This window comes from Triturus cristatus, chromosome 4_2, assembly GCF_964204655.1.
Source record: "Triturus cristatus chromosome 4_2, aTriCri1.1, whole genome shotgun sequence".
Taxonomy (NCBI): domain Eukaryota; kingdom Metazoa; phylum Chordata; class Amphibia; order Caudata; family Salamandridae; genus Triturus; species Triturus cristatus.
Window position 1 is genome coordinate 68,147,564 of NC_140586.1, and position 23,367 is coordinate 68,170,930.

Consider the following 23,367-nt stretch of genomic DNA (forward strand, 5'->3'; position numbering starts at 1 on the left):
AGGAGAGTAGGATCTGCACTTATGTTGCCCCCATTTTTTTTCTGATGTTAACACTGGTTTCTGGCTATAGTCTGGCTGGGTTCCTGCTAATCAGGGCCCCAGCCTCTCTGTGTTCTCTAAACAACTTGGAGTGCATATTAGATGCACTAGTGATTGGATACTGTGGTACCTTATGAGCCCCTAGTATATGGTACCCTAGGTACCAAGGGCATAGGTACTTCACAGGCCTACCAGGGGCTGAAGCATGTATTATGCCACCCCTGGGAATCAGATTAAATCTGACACCACAGGCCTGCTACCTGCAGCCTGGGTGAGGTAGTGTTAGCACTCCTCACTGAGGTATAGGTTCCTATATCTCACCGTACACACACATATAAACCTATCAGTCACCCCTAAGGCAGGCCCTATCAATCCTGAGAGCACAGTGCTTGGTTTACAATGTGAGGGGGTGCCTCTGCATGTGCAGGGCCCCTCTGCAGCTGGCAGAGTCTATTCTCTGTGGCTGTTTGTGGATGCGGTTAAACCATATACTCTTAAGTGCATTATAAATGCTAACTTTGGAATGGCTGCATCAAAACATGTCGTGTTTGGTGTCAAACAACTTGGAATCATACCCCCACATGAGTCCATGATGTGGGAGTATGATCCCACCCTTCTAGAGAGGACGACATGTACCTACTGTGGTAACACGGTAGAAATCTGAAAGAGCCCTGGCATCACAAAATGGATGCCACCAGCACAGACACTGGGCTGCCCTCCTGATGCTGACTGAAACTCGCAGTGGAGGAGACCCAACAATAGGCATCCTGTCACATGGAGGTGTCACTACCTTCCAGACAGGATTTAGTGTATTGGAGCTGGGTGGGTGCACTCCTAGAGTGCTTTGAAGTCCTGCACTGGGGGAGCAGTAGGCTCCTCTGTGCATATGCCAGCTCAAACGGGTTCAGGGGCTTACTGTCCCTGCTCTGGCGTGAAACTGGACAAAGGGAAGTGGGTGTAACCACCCCCTACCCTGACTCTCCCAGAGGAGTGGTCATAAAGCTAGTCCCTCCCTTTCTTTAAGTATGAGATAGGGAACCCTTGCCATTGCAAACTAGATATCTCTGGACGACACTTTACAAGAAGAATCCTGGCCCTTCGACATTCCACTACCTTTGGAAGACGGAAGAATCTCCCTTGGAGTCAAGGAGTGACTCCCCTGCTTAGCAGGCACCAAAAACTGTAATCGACGGTTGCAAACTTTCCAGCTCCCGCCAGAGTCCAAAGTCCCTGCAGCCCCGGAAGTGGATTTCCTGACTTCTCGATGGCCATTGTGAGTCCCCAGCAGAGCTTAGGCGAATGGACCCCACGAGTGATGAGGAACTGCAATACCTGGGTACAGTGCACTATTGTCGAGAGCAACACCTTCATGACGTTCTACGAACTTGTGCTTTGGGCCATTTGTGGCCCTAGCCTCCAGCAGGTCTTGCAGCGAAAATCAGAGGCCTACCCTATCCCGAGGGACTGTGGGCTCCTGTGAAGCATTTCCTCATGAGGCGTCTTTGCGATCCCTTGCCCGTTGGCTTGTGGGTCCCCTGAAGACTTTCTGATCAAACCAAAGGGCTCCCCTGGTTGCTTTAGGGCTGCCCTCACTTACCCTCGCTGGGTGAGTCCCTCAGACCTTGCTGGTCTGCACCGCTGACTTTATTCACTTTCCACGAGACTTGCTGTTGCCAAAGCTTGTTGGCTTCAATCCGGTTGCCAACACCTCAGTAAGCTGCAGACGTCATGGGACACTCCAAATCCAGCTGCTGGTCATCGTCGATGCCTCCTGGTCCTCGTGAGCGAAGAGTCAAAACACCCTTGATCGCCTGAAATCACCCAACATCCGTGGGCATCCATCTTCCTGGTCCCGGGTCACTGGCAAGTGGCTGTGAACACTGTCCCTTCTGCTTTCAGGTCATCTTCATCCTGAATCCAGCCTTGGATTCCACCGGACACTTCCACCGGACACTTCTTCAGTCTTCGCAAGCAGCAAATCTTCTTTGGCTTCCATAGAAAACAGCGACGCGACCCGACACCAAAAGACACCTATGCACCCGGCTTCCCTGGGTGAGGTAACTTGTGCACTCCAGTGCCCTAGTGTGTGTTGGCCCTTGAATTACTTACCTTGTAAGTGGCTTGCTTGTAGACTTCCTCGAAGTACCCTAAAACTTTAAAAATCCAACCGCGACTTGCTCCATTGAAATCAATAGGGAACCCGTGGCTGTGTTCTCACACTGCACACGTCTCCTGTGGGTCTTTTACTTACCTGCTTCTGCTGCATTAGTGAAGCCCCAGTAATTCTACAGGCCCTAGGCCTTGTCCCCTTGCAAGTCGACTTTCCTAAACCTCTTTTTTAGTATATGGTCTGGTACGCCCCTAGGGCCCCAGCCATATTTGTGCTTAACTTATTGTGAAACGTTGATATTTGAATGTGTTCCTGACTTCTAATCTTATAAAGAGATTAATAGAGTGTGTCTAGAAATAAATACATATATATTTGATATATATACCTGTGTGGTGTTCTTTCATTTGGTAATTCAAGAGATTATAAGGTAAAACAAGCTGCTTTACATTCCTCTGAGACTTAGCCTGAAGGCTGCTCTCCACAGCTACCACTAGGATAGCTTTCTTTAAAAGGTTGTCTTAAACCTATCTACCATAAGAGTCGAATTGGACTGGTGCAAGGTGGCCACTATAACTAGTGACCAGCATATGCCAGGCCAACTTCTCACACTGTGCTACCTGGAAGATCCTTCAGTCGAACTAAAGGAAGACTTCTTTTGATAGTGTTTGTTGTTTTTCTGATGTTTCTTGCATGTGGTTAGTAGAGGGCTTGCTCAGTGTTACATTTCCAAGGTGGACTGTGTGAGTGTGAAAGGAGAAGGAGTATGCCTGTTGCTGAGCCAGAGCAAGGTTCGCCCTGCGTATAAATACATACATACATACATCTTGGTGAGCAGAGCACATTGCTCTTCTTAGTGTGATGGGTGTGCAAATCACATTGAAATCTCTTTAAAAACAGTCTTAAGGTTCATTCAAAGGCTACAAAAAGTGGACATTTTCATATCATATCTATTTCTGTGTGTATACATAGTGTAGTATTTTTGTCAGCACTCCCTACAAGGTTTTTGGGACGTAATGTACGTAATCTTGATTCAAATATCTTTTACAGTTTGCCCCTGTCTTTATGTATCCATTCTAGTGATGAGTTTGTATAAAATCTCATCATCTTTGCTGTAAATCTCTCTACTATAGAAAACGTAAAATAAAATAACCTTGCAGCATGGCTGCCTGCTTACCATTTCTACTGGTCTAGCCTTTTCACCCTCCCACTAGGGTCAGGCTTTTCATCCTCCCCACTTGTGCCAGCAGAGCCACTCCCATGACCCATCAGTACATCCCTTCTAGACACACAGTATGGCTCCTCTCCCCCTGCTGCCCCCCTCTGGTCTATGGTTCAGGGCTGTTCCCCCTGCCCAGGTTGTGCTGCCCACCACTGGTCAGAAAGGCAGTGCTTAATTTGTGCCGGTGCTTGCCGGTGCTTAGCACCGGCACTTAATTATCAGGGCCGGGTCTACACACGTTTAGTGCACGTAATTGATTTTATAGTAATTAGTGGCTCAGTGCCACTGCTGCACACTGCTGCTCTGCTCTACCGCGTAAGTGCTGCTGTTAGAGTGTTACGTTATGTACCGGGTTGGCTGTTGTAACTTGTGATGTTGAAGACGTACTTGTTGACTCAGTTTCTTCACTACTCAGTCACACCACACGAGTCACACACTAGTTCTTCTCATTTCGTTATGATCGCGAATGAAGCGGCTCAGTGTTGCCGGCCCAGTGGGTGGGGCACTGAGGTGGGCAGGGCTTTGGTCTTCTGCGGGGGTTGGGGCTGTGCGCGGCAGCAAGCAGTGCGCGCAGATATTTTTTAGATTGCAATCAATCAATGCGCGCGAATTCGCTGCTTTTTGCCACCACGACCCAGCATACCCGCACGGCCGCACCTCACCAACTGGGTTCAACCGGCTGCTGCCGCCGTTCAAAGTATCTGACTGACTAGTGAGAGGCGAGCGCGATCTGGACGACGTTGGTTGGCCATCTTGGCCAAGTTGAGGAGTAGAAAGTACAACTTACAACAGCACAGCAGCACCAGGTGAGGGAGGCATGGCCCGGTAGCCTAGGCCTATCATCATCATTCATCAGTTAAATAAAGGTGCGCAGCGCAGACTAAGCAGCACCAGGTGAGGGCGAGGCCGGGCCTAATCAGTTAATGAAGCTGCCAGTCACAGTCGACAGTCCTGAGTGAGTTCCCCCAGACTCCCACAGTCCCACTCTCACTGAACTTACTGGTCCGGGGTCACTGCCCACTCCCACAGTCAAGAAGACAGTGTGTTGCGGCCCATGCCTGTGAGCCAAGAGAGTCAGACTGTTTAATTTATTATATGTTGATTATTGATGATGGCGTGGCCCGGTGGCCGTGGGTTCTTAGTTTGATCGATATTGCGGCTGGATTCAGTTTTGCTTTTACAAATCTGTGTGGGGGGGGGGGGGTTGGGGCTGTGCGCGCCAAGCAGCGTCCACAGTTGTTTTTTTTTTTAACGATTGCAATACGTGCACATTCGCTGCTTTGACACACCGCACAGTGCACACCGCACACCCCAGCATACCCGGCCGCACGGCCTCTCACCTCTCCCCACCTAGTCATGAACATGGCCATTCGGTTCAAGATTCAAAGAACCATTCAGCAGCATCGCTAAGTGAAAGTAAGTCTAAGTGTGAAAAGTAAGCCAGCAGCAAGAAGCACAAACGGCCAGGCAGGGCGACGTTGTTGTGGTGCAAGTCGCGACGTGCTGCATTGGCGACTTGTTGACGTTGAGCCTGAGGAGTAGCCCGGCATAGGCTAGTGTAGCCGCCAGCAGTGAGTGAGTACTACTACTACTAGTACTGGCCAGTCTGACTCTGGCCAGTGCTGCCCGCCAGTAACCACACCAGCCACCAGGTGAGGCAGAACCTGTGTAAAGTGTGGCAGCAGCAGGCCTAATCAGTTAGCCTAAGTAAGGCTGCAGAGGCATCCTGCAGGCTGTGCAGTGCACTACTGCAGTCAGTGTGTGTGTGTGTGTCCCTGTCCCGGCCGGGGCGCCCGGCCCGAACCGACCGGTAACTTAAGTTTTAATTGACACATGACACACACACACTGTGACTGCACTGTTACTGTAAAGTGAGGTAGCGGCCATAGCCGCCATGTGATGCCAGTGCCACCATGATCATGCCGCCCGTGGGTGGCGGTGGCGTGGTGGTGGTGGTGGCGTGGTCCTGGCCTTGCCAATTGCTTGCTGCCTGTTGCTTGCCAAACCAACCAATACACACTGCTTTTTGTTTGGGTGCGCACAGTCATGCGTGCCTATCCTCCATCCTCGGAATCCTCATCAATCAAAACACATAGACTGAGAGGACAGTGAAGGTGTCAGCAGGCTGAGCATGAGCAGGGTCCAGTGAGTCACAATTATACTGCGTGCATTCTAACTCTGCAACCTTGGTGGGGCTTGGACTTGTGACTGGGCCAGGTGGGCCAAGTCCCAAAGGTAAGCAGAGGGTTAACCCCCAGCACAGACAGTATATTCTTGTTTTAAAAGCACCTGCTGCCAAGTTCCTTCCTGGCCTCCAGTAATATTCAGGCATAAATTAAAATGTCAAGATAACTGGTGATTAATCATCTTCCTGGAGGGAGACAGTCACAGGGGTTTTGTCTAGGGGAAGTTGTGACTGCTTGTTGTAAGGTAGTACAGATGGTTAATATACCTGCTGCATAGAACGTTTACCATGCCGATCAAAAAGTGCATGTAATCATGTAAAGTAGGTCAGTGTCTTACTGCTTCTGTCAGAGAGATCTTTTTGTTACTTGCAGTTTGTAAGTTAAAATCCTAACATAGAACAGCAAGCTATTAACTATTCTGTCATCAAAGAGCTGCATGCAAACTGCAAGTTATATATTAGAGCTATATATATTTTTTGCCCAATCTTTCATTAAACTAATCTTGCAAAAAGGGTTCATTTGGGTAGAAATCAATTCTTATTGGAGAGAACCCCTAACAATGCTGTTATGTTTTAAATTCTGAATTTGCGCTTTTCCAGACTTGGAACTCTTAAACTATATTGCCTACAATGCAATCATGGATGACATGTGATTCCTATGCCTTCTAGTCCTGTCTGATGGAACATTCCCTATATACTGATTTACACACATAGGATTGTATCTATGCAATGTGTGTATGAGCAAACTAGTGCCCTGACACATCTTTTATTACATCTGATGTTTAGCAGTGCCAGTTGACGATGTGGGTGGAGCTAATATAGTAAGTGGGTGGAGCCAGTGGATGAAGTGGGTGGGGGCAGAGAAAAGTAGGTGTGGCCTCCGACAAACATTTGAACACCTGCACTTCATATTTTACAAATTAAGCACTGCAGAATGATCACTGAGTTCCCCTCACTCCTGAATCAGTCATCCATACTCTCTTGCTGGTTCCATACCGTGCAAATCCCGCTCGCGACATCACACCCCTGCCCTTCTCTGGCGCAGCAGAATTTGGTAACTGAGCGTTCTATTTGAGGCAAATTACTTCACATGTTGATTCTCCGTCACCATGGAAATACTGACTTGGTCATGAATTTGGCATATTTTATTTTAACAAAAATCTCTTGGGATTTCACTTCTGCAAAAAATAAAGGGGTGTTGGGAGTGCTGGCTGAGAGAAGAATCTAGAGCCAGAACAAGCCCCCCACCCCCCTCCACACACAGAATCTTCTGTCCAGGACATTGACCATAATAACTTCATAGAATATTAGGCTGCGTGGTATATTTTCGGAGTGAAAACGCACTTGTGGTAGTGGCAGACTGGAAATTAAAAGTTCAGCCTGGCGGGAGCCCAAGCAAAACTTTGCTGCAGGATTTCTACAGCGGAGAGTTTTACCGCAGAAAGGCCGTGGAAATACTAGCTCAGACTAGAACACTAGACGCTTTGTTTTGTCATTGGTATAAGTGCAACTTGATGAAGTGCGTCCTGCCCGACTGTATATTCCTGCTGTGAGTTAGCCTGGTCGCGGCCCGTGCAGGTACGAGCGGTGGGTATTTAATTTACCCTTGTGGTCATCTGTTGAATCCCCCCCTCCACCCGGCCCCACCGCTCTTGCCTTCACGGCTGCGGCTGTTACCGCAAGGGGGTCACCGGTAGCTGCAAGGGCAGGGCTTGGGCGGACTGTGGACTCCAGGTACTCGAGTACCTCTAGTGTTTCTGCCCCCAGGCCATGCATACAATCTTATAATGTAAACAAAACCCAATATGTAGCAGAGCGCAGGCTGTGGGCTTCAGTTGCTCAAGTACCTTTGGTGTCTCCATCTCCAGGCCATGTACACAATCTTATAATTTTAACTGAAACTCACTAATTACAGCAAGAATTGGCAAAGCCAATAGATCTTCCCTATGCATGTGCACCACCGCAACGCAACACCCTCCTGAACTACACCAGCAATCACCCTAGGGCCCTAAGAGACTCATTGCCGTATTCTCAATTTTTGAGAATTAGGAGAAATTGCTCCTGTAGGGCTGATTATTTCAGAGAATCAGCTGTTCTGGCCTCCAAACTCAAAGACAGAGGCTACCCAAAAAGAATCGTAAAAAATTCTTCCAAGAGAGCGTGGTACTGTCCGCGTGAAGTGCTGCTGACCCCTAAACCCAAAAAAGACCTGCAGAGAATTGCGTGTGTGACTACTTTTTCTCCAGTATCTAACAAATTGAGAAAAGCGATACTGCATAATTGGCCTATTCTAAATGCAGGGAATCTCACCATCGAAAAACCAGTATTTGCTTTCAAAAAAAGCAAAAACTTAAAGGACCACCTGGTGAGGGCTGCACTACCTGTCGCTCCCAACACCACTCTACTTTCGAGCTGGGGTCTGTCCCCCATTATTGGTCACTCAAAATGTGGTTCATGTAATGTTTGTGTGTTCACCATTGAGGGGAAGAGTTTCACATTTGATAATATTACAGTGCATTGTCAAGCTTTCACAAATTGTAATTCCTGCAATGTCATCTACCTTATCCAATGTCCCTGTTTGAAGATATACATTGGACAGACTACACAAAGAGTCAAGACCAGAATATGTCAGCACAGAAGCCGTATCCGATGCAAGACACAGAACGCCCCCCTGGTTGAACATTTCAATCAAGCGAATCATAGCGAGGATGACTTGCGATGGACTGTCCTCAAATCACTGAAGTTGCCCCAACGTGGTGGCAATATGGTTCAACTTTTAAACAGAGAGGAACTAAAGACAATCATTCGTTTTGATTCCATCAACACCGGACTCAATAGAACAGAAGATTGGACATCGTTACTGTAACTAAGTTTAATCTATAATTACCTGTGTTCCATACTAACAGTCACTCATAGATAGCTTTACTATCAATGTTGGAACTCCATGCTTTAACCCAAAATGTAATTATGTGAACACCAGGCTCTGGTGTCATTTTTTCCCCCCTTTTCTCCCCTCGTTTTCCTTGCATCTCATTGATGACATGTGTAATACCCACTTCTAGATCTACTGTGATCACCAACTCTATGTTCCTCTTCCCATGGCCTGTCTTGCAATTCTCTAATGTGGTTATATGTAGCTGACAATTCGTTATTTCACAGAGCATGCTCACAAAGCCCTTCACCACTTAGTGCTCCCCGTTACAAGATGTCTGCCATCGTCCTTTCCCATTCCATCATGGCCACTGCGGGTACTGTTGCGTTCCCGACCTTAGTCCTTCCTCCATTTCACCCACTTCACTCCTTCTTCCATTTCACTCACCCACTCGGCCCTTCTTAATGCAGCCACCGTCCCGTAGCTCTTTGCTATTACGCCCTACGGAAACAGCAGATTCTTGCTCCCTCCGGTCCCCAGCGACTCCTCGAGAGGTAAGCCTAGCTCCACTAGTCTTCCACGAGAGCGCCCTCTGGGCACGGCCCCATTTTGAATAATCTAATCATTTTTCACGGTCCTTTCAGCTCCGGTCCCGCGCCCTTTGACAGCCCTCTGGACTGCTCGTATTCACGATCCCAGGACCCGCGAACATCCTGTTCCGGCCTCTTACGCACCCTCAAGGTAAGCCCGATCCCCATGACGGCCCCGTCACCTGGTTCTGTCACTTCTTTCAGGTTCCCGTCAATAATTCTCTTGCCTCCCTTAGCACCAGTACTGCACATTGCCCGTTGAAACCTCCGTAACGAGTTCATCATCCTCAGCTCCTAGTCCGACTCCTTTCGGACCACGCCTAAGGTAAATACTTGTCCCGGTTCGATCCCCAATTGAATCACTTCATCTACCAGACTCACTTCATCCCTTTTTCCCCCCCTTTTTCCCTTCATTCAGATCCCCCTGCGTGACCTTCACGTACCTTCCACGAGCTCCAGGCACCCATCGAGTTGCTTGTCAGGTCAGCGCACCCCGTCATAATCTCATCACTGCGCCTTGTTCATTGACGTTCACACTGTTCTCCTTCCTTAAGCACTGTTTGGAATCGTACTCCTTCTCGGTCTTACCGCCTCACCCCCTGTCATCCCACCTCGCGTGTTGCTACCCTCGGACCAACTCATTATGCCACACATGATTATTCTGGCACACTATTGTTCTTCACCCGCTCACGCCTTCCTACCACCTGTTTCACTGACGACAATGGGCACAATCCACGATCTTTTGTTGCCCCCTCACTGTCTATGGCCTGCTCGGTATTGTTTTCACAAATGTGCGTTACTGCACACAGCAACATTGGCACTCCTCGCCGCATGCTCAACCTTACGTTCTAGATTCACATGGCGAATTGTTCCACATCATACAAACGGTGCTTTTAATAGAGATGCTTTAAGTAAGGTGGATCATTTTTTGATTTATTATTTCCTTGTTGTTTCTTTGTTTCCTGTCTTATAACCTTACAGGCTCCTTGACACTTCCTATCAGGCAACAGTACATACTATAGTCCTGATGATGATCCCGTAATATTGAGAGCTAGGGATCGAAACGTCGACCTTTGTATCAAACAGCACAAGTTAACCACTGTGTAAAAACTAGTATGTTGTTTGTTGGTATGAGCTTACGTAGTATTGCCATGTAATTGTAAGCCTCCTCTTGCTCTTGTTCCAACCACTCTCCTTGCCTGTTTTTCTTGTGTCTATACTCTCTAGTCTTTTACCTTTACGCTCGGTACAGGACTGTGCCGTTTGCTACCCCTGTTGTGCTCTGTATTCCGTCCATCATTGTTTACCTCGATTAAATAAATATTCCTCTGTCCGGCTGGACATTGGACAACCATCCATAGCGCTCACTGTAGTCTATGTTGAAATATTTACACTATTTCCTCCTATGCCAAGGACCTTTGTTATTTAAAATAAGTTATTACCCGAGGTCCCTAGGCTACCAGAACGGGTCCCCTTGTTTTTTCCTCTTTACTTAGCGCAATCGCTTGATTGCAAGGGTTCAATCCCCTCCCTACCAATCTTTTGGTTCGGCCATCCTAGTTTTTTGAGTGTCTTCCCACTTTACTTTCCTAATTTTTTGACTCCCCTTTCTTACACCACAGCATGTCAGCCTTTGCACCATTGTATACAGATGATTACATTAAACAACTTTGCTCAGGTCCATCGTTACTTTCAGATACCCCCCAAATACCCACCCCCTCTAATTCCTCAGTCCCAGATCAATTGGAGAAACTTAGAAAAAAGCAGGTCCGCTTACAATTAATGATTCTCATGCTCACAGATTACCTTAAAGCAGAAGTCATTCCCTTAGGTCTGCAAGTACGAAATATCCCTGGGATCTTTACAGACAATCCAAAATATATCTCCAACTTTAGCTATATCGGAACCACTTGTTCTCGCCATTGGCTAGTACTTGGAATAGATATCGCCACAGAAACACTGAAAGAGCTAGAGACCGAGATCTCAGATATACTCAAACAAATTCAAGATTCTAACGCAACCTCTGATGCCAAGAAATTGTTGGAACAGATTGAGAAGACTGTTGCAGACTTCCATAGAATCGAACAGAACAAGAAAGCCAACAAAATAAAGAAAGACATAAAAACGTACAACATTGAGACCACCTACCCTTACTTACAAAAAGACTTTTACACTAATAGGTCCTACTCTACTAATCAAAACAACCGTCCGTGGGGCCGTTATAACAGACGCCGCAACCTGGTAGGCTTTTCAGATACGTCAGCTGAGTCATCCGACAATTCTGACCCAGGTGAGGGTACCAGTACCACTAGACGAGGAGGCCTAAATCAAAACACTTTTTTAGCCAGGGGCCAACAAGACCCACCCCAACGAGGCAGAGTGAAGAAAACTCAGCGGTGGTACAACCCACCGGGAGAGAGACGGACACGCAACAATTTTTACCAATGGTAATGACAGACACTCCAGTCAACCAACATACTGACGTGATTCCCATCTTTAACCTCTCCTCCCATTCCCTTTCCCCCGACGAACTCTCTCTCCTCAAAAAAGGATTATCCTTTGTTCCAACAATTCCACCCAATTTCATGGACTTACAAACTGAGATTCTCAGATTTTTTCGCCGTATTCGTCTACAAGCATTTTTCCAAATGCACCCAATACCGGATCAAACGGCCAACACTCCCTTCCGGCCCCCATCCACCTTCTCACCATCAGCCGGCATGGTACCCCCAGAGGTAATTACCTTCGAGAAAATGTTATTGAAAGACCTCTCTATCCTACAGAATAATACTAAAAGGTTTATTCCCTTTAACATTACACTCAAAGAGAAACAAGCTATTACTCAGCTAAAGAATAACGACTCCTTGATAATCAAAAGTGCAGACAAAGGTGGGGGTATAGTGCTCCAAGAAAAAACAGCGTACGTATCTGAAATCCAACGCCAACTTGACAACACAGAACACTACATGAAGCTAGCATCGAATCCCACTAAAGAGATTCAGGGACTAATCCTCAAGACCACCACAGAGGGCCTCCACTCTGGTTTTCTCTCGAAAAAGGAATTTAATTTTCTAAACGTGAAATCAGCACGCACCCCTGTGATATACACACTCCCTAAAGTCCACAAAAATATTTCAAACCCCCCAGGCCGCCCCATTGTTTCTGCTTGCGGCTCAATCTTAGAACCACTTGGGTCTTATGTAGATTTTTTCATTAAAGACTTTATCCCCACTACTCAGTGTTTCGTCCGAGACTCAATGGCAATGATCAACATGATTGAGCATCATCCATTTGATCCCCTGACTGAAACCTTGTGTACCATGGACGTCGAGTCGTTGTACACTAACATTCCTCAGACTGCTGCCCTTTTGGTAATCCAACGAGTATTGGATTCCCGCCCACGTCCACATGCTGTCCCCAGTATTTTTATACTACAGCTTCTGGAACTCTGCCTAAACCGCAATTTCTTCAGCTTCAATAACACCTTCTATCAGCAAATAAAAGGCACATCGATGGGCGCAATTTTTGCCCCTAATTTGGCAGTGCTATTTATGGACCAACTTGAAACCAATGTGATTCTAACAGCTTCCAATCCGTTCTCCCCTTGCATCGTGTTTTGGCGTAGATACATCGACGACATCTTCATCATCTGGAGACAAAACGTCGATGTTCTACGTCAATTTTTACACTGGCTGAATAACAACTGCTCAGGTTTATCCTTTACCAGCACCACTGATACAGACTCCATAGCGTTTTTAGATCTTACCATTTTTCATGATAATGGTGAACTACTTACACGCCTCTTTCGTAAACCCACAGAACGCAACACCCTCCTGAACTACACCAGCAATCACCCTAGGGCCCTAAGAGACTCATTGCCGTATTCTCAATTTTTGAGAATTAGGAGAAATTGCTCCTGTAGGGCTGATTATTTCAGAGAATCAGCTGTTCTGGCCTCCAAACTCAAAGACAGAGGCTACCCAAAAAGAATCGTAAAAAATGCTTCCAAGAGAGCGTGGTACTGTCCGCGTGAAGTGCTGCTGACCCCTAAACCCAAAAAAGACCTGCAGAGAATTGCGTGTGTGACTACTTTTTCTCCAGTATCTAACAAATTGAGAAAAGCGATACTGCATAATTGGCCTATTCTAAATGCAGGGAATCTCACCATCGAAAAACCAGTATTTGCTTTCAAAAAAAGCAAAAACTTAAAGGACCACCTGGTGAGGGCTGCACTACCTGTCGCTCCCAACACCACTCTACTTTCGAGCTGGGGTCTGTCCCCCATTATTGGTCACTCAAAATGTGGTTCATGTAATGTTTGTGTGTTCACCATTGAGGGGAAGAGTTTCACATTTGATAATATTACAGTGCATTGTCAAGCTTTCACAAATTGTAATTCCTGCAATGTCATCTACCTTATCCAATGTCCCTGTTTGAAGATAAATGGATAATCAGTTGGGAGGGAATAAGAAGGATACGTGATCCAGTCACCTTCCTGTCGGTAGTTATATATCAAAAGAGAGTGGATCACTTGAACCTGTCATCCAGGGTTTGGTGGTTATTCGACCTTTCCTTAAAAAACCCTCATTCACGTTTTTAGGTGGATTATGTGGCGGTATATCTTGGTTCTCCGCCTTTGTAACGTGATTGCATCATCATCGGGTTTAGTGTTGTGCTACCTCCGCCTGGAGGAAAACCACTGGATAGTACAGTAGCGATCAGAAATCAAAAAAAGGGGGGACAAAGTGCTCATGTGTCGTGATACAGTGAAAGTTAAAAAATGGGGATATTTTCTCAAGCTACCTGGACTTTACACTTTATTATTGTCTGGTGCGTGGAAAAAGAATAAAATAGAGGAGATTGTGCAGCTGGGACAGGTAACGCGTCCGCTGTACAATCAGTCCAGTGAGTGGGTCGACATGTTTCAGCTCTTTACTTGCCCAGGAGGGTCAGGCGAGCTTTCATCAGGACCAGGGAGTGTTGTCTTAAAGGGGTTTATTGTCCACTTTAAGGGTGAGGAGTTCGTGTTATTTTTTCAATGATCTCCTAATGGAAGGTTTAGTACCTGTGGGGAGGAAGGAGGGCGAATAACAAATGGTAATGAGAATATCAAAAAAATTCTTATTTAAAAACAATGGGGGTTTTTTACCCAGAGTAAAAAACGAGAAACATGCAACATGGCAATTCTTTATGTACACTATAAGGTATGCAAGGTGAGTTCGAACGCGCCGCTGGTTACATAGCAAGTATAAATGGCAAATCTTTGTCATGATATCTGTACGTGTCGTCTAATAGGATACAATGTGTGGCAAATAACCAATTGTGTGGAGAGAGGATCTGGGTATACACATGTAAAATGCTCGATAGAATCTGCTATTCTGTGATATGGCGGCATTGTTAATTCATGCATTCATTAGGTCTGTGGATGAAAAACGGCCATCGTAGTGCTTCTGATAATCACTCTTACATGGCATACAGGCTCAAATGAGAGCACACAGGTCTGTGGATAAAAAACGGCCATCGTAGTGCTTCTGATAATCACTCTTACATGGCATACAGGCTCAAATGAGAACACACAGAGAGAAATGGCACACATCATACGTAAATTAAGTAAACAGGCTTTGTTAGAGTAGCCTTCGTACCTTCAAAGCTCGGATTTCGGGCTTCTTAGGAAGAGTGGCAGCGTAGTGAGGCTATTAGAAGAGGTCAGGGGAGAGGGGGGGGAGGAACAAGGTCAGGTTTAAAAAATAAAGAGGTTTAGAGTTTAACGTTACGTGTCTCCGTTTCCGAAGTCTGCTCCATACCGGAAATCCCGCTCTGCACGACTTGTGCTGACGCTGTCTTCCTGCTTGGTGGAGAGTGCCCGTTCTCGGTCATTTTTATGCAGTCAAAAGTGAAAAAAGACTGTCAATTAGGGCGGTGGTGTGTACGACTATAATTTGCTGTATTAATTGTATTGGACACTAAAAGCAGTAGAAGTATGTGTCGCAAGTGTATGTTACTCTTATACCTGTTATTGCAAAGATTTTAGGCAAAGCGTGATTGAATGAAGGGTTAGTGTCAAGCATAATTTGTTAATAAAGTTAAGATGGAGAGATCATTGTGGTCTAATCATGCTTGACAAATAGTTACGGTCATGGTGTTGAATAGTCTTTGATACGTTTACGTTAGACATATTTGGGAAAAGTATTTGCTCGATATTGTTAATATTTAAGCTGCCAGAGAGGTTTCACTGATAGATCGATTGGGTAACCTTCTGCGGAGCATCATAATGCGGCATTTGGGTGCTTAGACATGTTCATGACACACTCAGCCAGGGCACATCATCGTTTAAACCTGTTACATTCGTTTTTAGACGGTGTACCCATCTTTGTTCTTGTATAAAGAGACGTTTCTCGACATTTTGGGACCCAGCCACCATAGATTCTATGACAACCCATTTGAGGTCATCAAGCGTATGTGGGTGGTCAATAAAATGACTGCTCATTTTGGTAGTGTGGCGTTTACATCTGACGTTGCTTCTATGTTCGCAGATTCGCTGTTTTACCTTGCGACACGTCATGCCAATGTATCTCAAACTGCAAGGGCAGGTAATCATGTAGATTACATGGGTGGTATTGCAGTTAGTGTGTTGTTTCATCTTCCATATTAGGTCCGGTGTCAGTTCAATGGATTTCGTTGTTTCAGTTAGGTGACATACTGAGCAGTGTCCACATGGGAAATGGCCTACCACTGGCGGTAGGTTCCATAGAGTACTTGTGGTTGTGGGTGTCCTTTTTTCGGAAGGGCGTGTGTGTACTAGTATGTCCTTGAAGTTCCGAGTTCTCCTGTTCGCGAAGCGTGGTTTAGGCCAGTTTAAATTGCCAGACGTTAGAATGCGCCAGTTTTTATTGATTATTTTCTTGATGGTATTACTGGCTGTGTTGTATGTTGTTACACATGTCACTTGGTCAGGTGATGATGTTTTTGGTATCACTTCTAGCAAGCTCTCTCTGTGTTGATTTCTTGCTCTCTTCTGGCATTTGTTCACAATTTTCATGGGATAATCGCGTTTGAGTAGTTTTATGCGTAAGTCCTCCGCTTGTTGTTTGTATTCACTCAGCTCACTGCAGTTCCTTTTAAGGCGCAGGAATTGACTGTAGGGTAAATTTTCTCTGAGTGGGCGGGGATGAAAACTGTTAAAAGAGAGAAGGCTGTTCTTAGTTGTGGGTTTGAAGAATGTTTTAGTCTTGATGGTATTGTCACTTACATAAATATATAGATCGAGAAAATCCAGATGATCTTTGTTTGAATTTATGGTGAATTTGAGACATTCGTCTCGTGTGTTCAGCCAATTGTGGAAGTCTCTGAGGTCTTCTTCTGTTCCTTCCCAGAACATGATGATATCGTCAATATATCTCTTCCAGAAGGTGATCCTGGTGTGGAATGGGTTATTGTCGTTCTGGATGTGTATTTTTTCAAAATTACTGACATATAGACCTGCCACGCTCGGCGCAAATGTGCTTCCCATGGAAGTACCATGGCATTGCTGGTAGAGAGTGCTGTTATATTCAAAGTAATTCTCTGTTAGAGCCATTCTGCAGCATTCCAAAATGAAGTGTCTGGGGGTGTGGTATTGCCAATCCTCTGAGAAGAGTAAGTCCTCCAGGGTATTTAAGGTTTCTTGTTGCGGCAGACTGGTATAGAGGCTTTCCACATCTAGTGAGACCAAGATCATGGTTTCACTTAGGAACGGTTGATCTTGTAAGAGATTTAGCAGATCTCGTGTGTCTTTTAAGTAAGTTGGAGTCTGTTGTACCATCGGTCTTAGATATTGATCCGCAAATTGAGAGAGAGGTTCTAGAAGAGAGCCTATTCCGGAAACAATTGGTCGCCCAGGTGGTGGGTGTTGGTTTTTGTGTACCTTAGGTAAGGAATAGAAGTATGGTATGCGTGGCGAATCTGTTCTTAAGAATGAAGCCTCATTCTTAGTGATCCAGTTGTTTGTCTCAGCCTCCTCTACCATTAGGTTGATGGTTCTTTTTAACCTCGGGGTTGGGTCTTCTTTGATGACTTTATAGAATTTTTCGTCAGATAGTAATCTTAGGCATTGGTTGTTGTAGTGGTCCTTGTCCATGATTACTATGCCTCCGCCTTTATCGGCTGGCTTTATGATGATGTCGTCTTGTGATTTTAGTTCTTCCAATGCTTTCTTTTCTTTGTTGGAAATGTTTGTGAAGGATTTAGTAGTCGTCTTGTCGATTTCATTTATCTCTTTCATTACTGCCTGTTCGAAGGTCAGGATTTCTATTGGTACCTGATGGTTCAGGGGGCAAAATGTAGATTTTGGTCTCAAGGTGGTGTCTCCAAGGTTGGGATTGACCTCCGTGCCTTGAAAAAATGCTTTTAGTTTCAATGTTCTGCAGAATTGGGCAACTTCACTTTGTGTTTTAAAAAGGTCCAGTGGTGGTGTTGGTACAAAGCCCAGTCCTTTGTTAAGGACGTCTTCCTGATCTTTTGAAAGGGTAATTTTCGACAGATTGAAAATTAGTGGGTCGTGCTGGTACTGGGTTTTTCTTTTGTGGCGTTGGCCATACTCCTTGTCAGTATCTGTCTCTCTTGGTCGGTCCAGGTGACATTTCTTCGTCTCCCTCGTTGGTTTGTGCGGCCTCTCCCTAAAAAAGACGGTTGTTGAACAAATTGGCCCATGTAGGGACCTAGTTGTGGAGGTGCTGTTTGGTATGGATTGATCCAGCCTTGGAGCATTTTACATGTGTATACCCAGATCCTCTCTCCACACAATTGGTTATTTGCCACACATTGTATCCTATTAGACGACACGTACAGATATCATGACAAAGATTTGCCATTTATACTTGCTATGTAACCAGCGGCGCGTTCGAACTCACCTTGCATACCTTATAGTGTACATAAAGAATTGCCATGTTGCATGTTTCTCGTTTTTTACTCTGGGTAAAAAACCCCCATTGTTTTTAAATAAGAATTTTTTTGATATTCTCATTACCATTTGTTATTCGCCCTCCTTCCTCCCCACAGGTACTAAACCTTCCATTAGGAGATCATTGAAAAAATAACACGAACTCCTCACCCTTAAAGTGGACAATAAACCCCTTTAAGACAACACTCCCTGGTCCTGATGAAAGCTCGCCTGACCCTCCTGGGCAAGTAAAGAGCTGAAACATGTCGACCCACTCACTGGACTGATTGTACAGCGGACGCGTTACCTGTCCCAGCTGCACAATCTCCTCTATTTTATTCTTTTTCCACGCACCAGACAATAATAAAGTGTAAAGTCCAGGTAGCTTGAGAAAATATCCCCATTTTTTAACTTTCACTGTATCACGACACATGAGCACTTTGTCCCCCCTTTTTTTGATTTCTGATCGCTACTGTACTATCCAGTGGTTTTCCTCCAGGCGGAGGTAGCACAACACTAAACCCGATGATGATGCAATCACGTTACAAAGGCGGAGAACCAAGATATACCGCCACATAATCCACCTAAAAACGTGAATGAGGGTTTTTTAAGGAAAGGTCGAATAACCACCAAACCCTGGATGACAGGTTCAAGTGATCCACTCTCTTTTGATATATAACTACCGACAGGAAGGTGACTGGATCACGTATCCTTCTTATTCCCTCCCAACTGATTATCCATTGATATAGCAGCGTGCAGCTGTGGGAATCACATCCCTTTTGAAGACGCCCCGAAAATTTCGCTGAGGATTATTCGAATAAATCACATTGTACACTAAAGTGACCACACTTGACCAAGTACATCAAAATGGCAGAGAACTTAGGACTAAGTTACTCTACTGACGAGATAAACGCAATTCTTTCCCTTCCATCCCTCCTGCAAGATGGTGAAATCACACAAACCCTGGCTCAGAATGAGGACTGGGAACAACTATCCGAGGACAAGAAGGAACAAGTCAGAACAGCCATTCATGGCATTATTATGACTGAATATTTACGTGGAAACGCTGCACCGAGAGGACTGTGGGTCCAAAATGCACCTAGGATCTTTCTAAAAGACCTTGCATTTAGGAAAGACTGGTCAGCCATATCCTGGAAATGTACTAGAGACTACTTAGTCTTAATAATAAAAACTGCAACCAGACTAACAGAGGCACTAACAATTAAGATCCAATTGAGTGAAGCAAAACTAAAGAATATGGTATCCATCACTGTCTTCAAGAAAAAATTAGAAGAAATAAACCATGATATGAATGAGACGAGAGAATACCTAACACAGAGCAAAATCCAGAAACTAACTAAAGATTTAAAAAAATTCTCCATGGAAAAAATGCACCCCTACAGCAAGGACGACTATGAAGTACCGGAACACCAAACTGATAATGACTCCAGCGGTAACTCCTCTAACAACTCAGACTGGAGTGGGGATGATAACATGCCAAGACGAAAATTCAGAGGGCAAAACAGAAGACAACAACGACGAAGACCCAACACTTGGCGTAACCCTAACTACGGAGAACAACCTCCCCCACTCTTTCACCCCTTCACCCCAAATTATCAAGGCTGGATCAATCCATACCAAACAGCACCTCCACAACTAGGTCCCTACATGGGCCAATTTGTTCAACAACCGTCTTTTTTAGGGAGAGGCCGCACAAACCAACGAGGGAGACGAAGAAATGTCACCTGGACCGACCAAGAGAGACAGATACTGACAAGGAGTATGGCCAACGCCACAAAAGAAAAACCCAGTACCAGCACGACCCACTAATTTTCAATCTGTCGAAAATTACCCTTTCAAAAGATCAGGAAGACGTCCTTAACAAAGGACTGGGCTTTGTACCAACACCACCACTGGACCTTTTTAAAACACAAAGTGAAGTTGCCCAATTCTGCAGAACATTGAAACTAAAAGCATTTTTTCAAGGCACGGAGGTCAATCCCAACCTTGGAGACACCACCTTGAGACCAAAATCTACATTTTGCCCCCTGAACCATCAGGTACCAATAGAAATCCTGACCTTCGAACAGGCAGTAATGAAAGAGATAAATGAAATCGACAAGACGACTACTAAATCCTTCACAAACATTTCCAACAAAGAAAAGAAAGCATTGGAAGAACTAAAATCACAAGACGACATCATCATAAAGCCAGCCGATAAAGGCGGAGGCATAGTAATCATGGACAAGGACCACTACAACAACCAATGCCTAAGATTACTATCTGACGAAAAATTCTATAAAGTCATCAAAGAAGACCCAACCCCGAGGTTAAAAAGAACCATCAACCTAATGGTAGAGGAGGCTGAGACAAACAACTGGATCACTAAGAATGAGGCTTCATTCTTAAGAACAGATTCGCCACGCATACCATACTTCTATTCCTTACCTAAGGTACACAAAAACCAACACCCACCACCTGGGCGACCAATTGTTTCCGGAATAGGCTCTCTTCTAGAACCTCTCTCTCAATTTGCGGATCAATATCTAAGACCGATGGTACAACAGACTCCAACTTACTTAAAAGACACACGAGATCTGCTAAATCTCTTACATGATCAACCGTTCCTAAGTGAAACCATGATCTTGGTCTCACTAGATGTGGAAAGCCTCTATACCAGTCTGCCGCAACAAGAAACCTTAAATACCCTGGAGGACTTACTCTTCTCAGAGGATTGGCAATACCACACCCCCAGACACTTCATTTTGGAATGCTGCAGAATGGCTCTAACAGAGAATTACTTTGAATATAACAGCACTCTCTACCAGCAATGCCATGGTACTTCCATGGGAAGCACATTTGCGCCGAGCGTGGCAGGTCTATATGTCAGTAATTTTGAAAAAATACACATCCAGAACGACAATAACCCATTCCACACCAGGATCACCTTCTGGAAGAGATATATTGACGATATCATCATGTTCTGGGAAGGAACAGAAGAAGACCTCAGAGACTTCCACAATTGGCTGAACACACGAGACGAATGTCTCAAATTCACCATAAATTCAAACAAAGATCATCTGGATTTTCTCGATCTATATATTTATGTAAGTGACAATACCATCAAGACTAAAACATTCTTCAAACCCACAACTAAGAACAGCCTTCTCTCTTTTAACAGTTTTCATCCCCGCCCACTCAGAGAAAATTTACCCTACAGTCAATTCCTGCGCCTTAAAAGGAACTGCAGTGAGCTGAGTGAATACAAACAACAAGCGGAGGACTTACGCATAAAACTACTCAAACGCGATTATCCCATGAAAATTGTGAACAAATGCCAGAAGAGAGCAAGAAATCAACACAGAGAGAGCTTGCTAGAAGTGATACCAAAAACATCATCACCTGACCAAGTGACATGTGTAACAACATACAACACAGCCAGTAATACCATCAAGAAAATAATCAATAAAAACTGGCGCATTCTAACGTCTGGCAATTTAAACTGGCCTAAACCACGCTTCGCGAACAGGAGAACTCGGAACTTCAAGGACATACTAGTACACACACGCCCTTCCGAAAAAAGGACACCCACAACCACAAGTACTCTATGGAACCTACCGCCAGTGGTAGGCCATTTCCCATGTGGACACTGCTCAGTATGTCACCTAACTGAAACAACGAAATCCATTGAACTGACACCGGACCTAATATGGAAGATGAAACAACACACTAACTGCAATACCACCCATGTAATCTACATGATTACCTGCCCTTGCAGTTTGAGATACATTGGCATGACGTGTCGCAAGGTAAAACAGCGAATCTGCGAACATAGAAGCAACGTCAGATGTAAACGCCACACTACCAAAATGAGCAGTCATTTTATTGACCACCCACATACGCTTGATGACCTCAAATGGGTTGTCATAGAATCTATGGTGGCTGGGTCCCAAAATGTCGAGAAACGTCTCTTTATACAAGAACAAAGATGGGTACACCGTCTAAAAACGAATGTAACAGGTTTAAACGATGATGTGCCCTGGCTGAGTGTGTCATGAACATGTCTAAGCACCCAAATGCCGCATTATGATGCTCCGCAGAAGGTTACCCAATCGATCTATCAGTGAAACCTCTCTGGCAGCTTAAATATTAACAATATCGAGCAAATACTTTTCCCAAATATGTCTAACGTAAACGTATCAAAGACTATTCAACACCATGACCGTAACTATTTGTCAAGCATGATTAGACCACAATGATCTCTCCATCTTAACTTTATTAACAAATTATGCTTGACACTAACCCTTCATTCAATCACGCTTTGCCTAAAATCTTTGCAATAACAGGTATAAGAGTAACATACACTTGCGACACATACTTCTACTGCTTTTAGTGTCCAATACAATTAATACAGCAAATTATAGTCGTACACACCACCGCCCTAATTGACAGTCTTTTTTCACTTTTGACTGCATAAAAATGACCGAGAACGGGCACTCTCCACCAAGCAGGAAGACAGCGTCAGCACAAGTCGTGCAGAGCGGGATTTCCGGTATGGAGCAGACTTCGGAAACGGAGACACGTAACGTTAAACTCTAAACCTCTTTATTTTTTAAACCTGACCTTGTTCCTCCCCCCCCTCTCCCCTGACCTCTTCTAATAGCCTCACTACGCTGCCACTCTTCCTAAGAAGCCCGAAATCCGAGCTTTGAAGGTACGAAGGCTACTCTAACAAAGCCTGTTTACTTAATTTACGTATGATGTGTGCCATTTCTCTCTGTGTGTTCTCATTTGAGCCTGTATGCCATGTAAGAGTGATTATCAGAAGCACTACGATGGCCGTTTTTTATCCACAGACCTGTGTGCTCTCATTTGAGCCTGTATGCCATGTAAGAGTGATTATCAGAAGCACTACGATGGCCGTTTTTCATCCACAGACCTAATGAATGCATGAATTAACAATGCCGCCATATCACAGAATAGCAGATTCTATCGAGCATTTTACATGTGTATACCCAGATCCTCTCTCCACACAATTGGTTATTTGCCACACATTGTATCCTATTAGACGACACGTACAGATATCATGACAAAGATTTGCCATTTATACTTGCTATGTAACCAGCGGCGCGTTCGAACTCACCTTGCATACCTTATAGTGTACATAAAGAATTGCCATGTTGCATGTTTCTCGTTTTTTACTCTGGGTAAAAAACCCCCATTGTTTTTAAATAAGAATTTTTTTGATATTCTCATTACCATTTGTTATTCGCCCTCCTTCCTCCCCACAGGTACTAAACCTTCCATTAGGAGATCATTGAAAAAATAACACGAACTCCTCACCCTTAAAGTGGACAATAAACCCCTTTAAGACAACACTCCCTGGTCCTGATGAAAGCTCGCCTGACCCTCCTGGGCAAGTAAAGAGCTGAAAC

At 44.9% G+C, this 23,367-nt stretch overlaps 1 long non-coding RNA gene across 1 annotated transcript in view; it reads left to right on the forward strand.

Annotated features, from left to right (window-relative positions):
* The first annotated feature begins 4,043 nt into the window (after positions 1-4,043).
* LOC146832996 (uncharacterized) overlaps positions 4,044-23,367 on the forward strand; it is a 434,888-nt gene continuing 415,564 nt past the window's right edge. The window contains exon 1 of the long non-coding RNA XR_014960190.1: positions 4,044-4,174. This is a non-coding gene — a long non-coding RNA (uncharacterized LOC146832996). The remainder of the gene's footprint in view (positions 4,175-23,367) is intronic.